Raw genomic sequence first — 2,500 nt, 5'->3', positions numbered from 1 at the left:
CGCAACACCAATATTACGCAACCGCTGATCGTCTACAGGTGTGCCAATCTAGAAAAAAAAAGAATTATACAGATACACAGAATTTCGTAACTTCATATTACACAATCATGAGTTCGTTCTAGTACGCCACTTACGACTTCCGTTGTTTCATGCACCTTTAATCAAATTCCCTGAAATGACAAAAAGAAAAGAGAAGGCAAAGAAGGGGATAGGGAAACGAGAGCGAGGCAGGGGAAGATAAGCCTGCGAAAGGGATGATGCAATAAGGATGAGTTGCAGAATGGAGAATGGGAGGAGCTTTCCCCAGGCAGATATCAAGCGATAGGAAATTGAAAATAGTCTTATTCTTCAGCAAATCTAAGAATGATGAAAAAAATCTTACTAGATTGATTGGGGAAAATATTTGAAAACTAGTTTCTCCTTGGCATTCTTATAGGTATATCACAACATAGGATACATATTTCATAAAACTGTAATTAGTAATTATTGTGAATTTCTGTTTCTGTGATAATGCTTTGTTTTATCTAGATACTATTTCTGTATCTTCTGGATATAATGAATAAGTGTAGCAATATGTAGAAACGAGGATTGCGAAATGCTACATAAATATAATGGCTGATATTATAGAACTTATAAAAAGATATGAACAAATATATATTCTAGTAATGTATATTAGAACATGCTCTAAAAGATGTATAAAACAAACATTTTACTCTTCATACGCTAGTTCTAATAAAAAAAAGGACTTGGAACTGTCCTCAATACATTATGACAAATATATAATTTGTTATCGGTTAGGAAATCCATGGTTATCTCCTATTTTTGTGTTTCATTGTTAATTCCTTGTAATTTGTCGCCGTAAACATAAGGTGTAACTCAAGCTATTTGGATACTACACTCCTGGCGGGGATCGTCTTTCTTTGGTTTCTGTGAAAAAGAAAAAAAAATGAGAATCTTTACACGAGTTCAGTGAAAAAGTAAAGGAAATTAAAGATGAAAAGAAAGTGCGAACTATTACCACGGATCGAAACGCTTCGGAAAAGTATAAACAACTCTTGTCTGCTCCATATCTTCAGTGTGTGTGTATACGTGTCTGTGTGTGTGTATAAGTGTGTGTATACGTGTCTGTGTGTGTGTATAAGTGTGTGTATACGTGTCTGTGTGTGTGTATAAGTGTGTGTATACGTGTCTGTGTGTGTGTATAAGTGTGTGTATACGTGTCTGTGTGTGTGTATACGTGTCTGTGTGTGTGTATAAGTGTGTGTATACGTGTCTGTGTGTGTGTATAAGTGTGTGTATACGTGTCTGTGTGTGTGTATAAGTGTGTGTATACGTGTCTGTGTGTGTGTATAAGTGTGTGTATACGTGTCTGTGTGTGTGTATAAGTGTGTGTATACGTGTCTGTGTGTGTGTATAAGTGTGTGTATACGTGTCTGTGTGTGTGTATAAGTGTGTGTATACGTGTCTGTGTGTGTGTATAAGTGTGTGTATACGTGTCTGTGTGTGTGTATAAGTGTGTGTATACGTGTCTGTGTGTGTGTATAAGTGTGTGTATACGTGTCTGTGTGTGTGTATAACTGTGTGTATACGTGTCTGTGTGTGTGTATAAGTGTGTGTATACGTGTCTGTGTGTGTGTATAACTGTGTGTATACGTGTCTGTGTGTGTGTATACGTGTCTCTGTGTGTGTATAAGTGTGTGTATACGTGTCTGTGTGTGTGTGTGTGTGGGTGAGTGGGTGTGAATGTGAGTGTGTGTGTATGTGCCCTTAAGTGTTTAAATGCGTGTTTAAGGAAACCGAGAAACATATGAACATGGTTCACGTGTTTTGGAATTACAACCTCTCTCTATTTTTCTTCTTTTATGTTACCTTTTTCTAATGATGATTATGATGAAGTGATGATGATGGTAATGATGATGATGATTATGATGATGATGATGAGGAGGGGGAAGGTGAGGAGGAGGAAGATAGAAATAATTGTGATACTAGTACTAAAACTAATGATGATGATAATACTTGTAATAATAATGATGATAAACCTATTTGATAATGATAACAATAAAGATAATGACGATGGTGATGTCAGCGATAATGAAATGATGATAATAAGAATGATAACAGTAATAATTAGGATAAGGAAAATAAGAATAATAACAATAGCGAAACTAATAATGATGATAACAATAGTAAATGATAATGCAAATAATAATAATGATAAGAATTAATGTGATAAGGATGATGATAATGTTAATTATGATAATGATAATGGTAGTATTGATAATATTAGTAATTAAGATAATGATAATGGTAACAATGATAACGATAGTGATAATGATAATGATAGTGATAATAATGATAATAACAATGATATAAACAATAACAACAACAGAAAAGTATAATGATAATAATAGTAACGATAATAAAAACAATCGTAATGATAATGAAAATTATAACAATGCTAATAATGATAATGATAATGCTTAACAATATTGATAAGGAT

This window comes from Penaeus japonicus, unplaced genomic scaffold (assembly GCF_977035675.1).
Source record: "Penaeus japonicus unplaced genomic scaffold, GWHDUDI00000001_assembly GWHDUDI00000018, whole genome shotgun sequence".
Taxonomy (NCBI): Eukaryota; Metazoa; Arthropoda; class Malacostraca; order Decapoda; family Penaeidae; genus Penaeus; species Penaeus japonicus.
The sequence above is the reverse complement of the archived record's forward strand: the minus strand, read 5'-3'. Positions refer to the sequence as shown.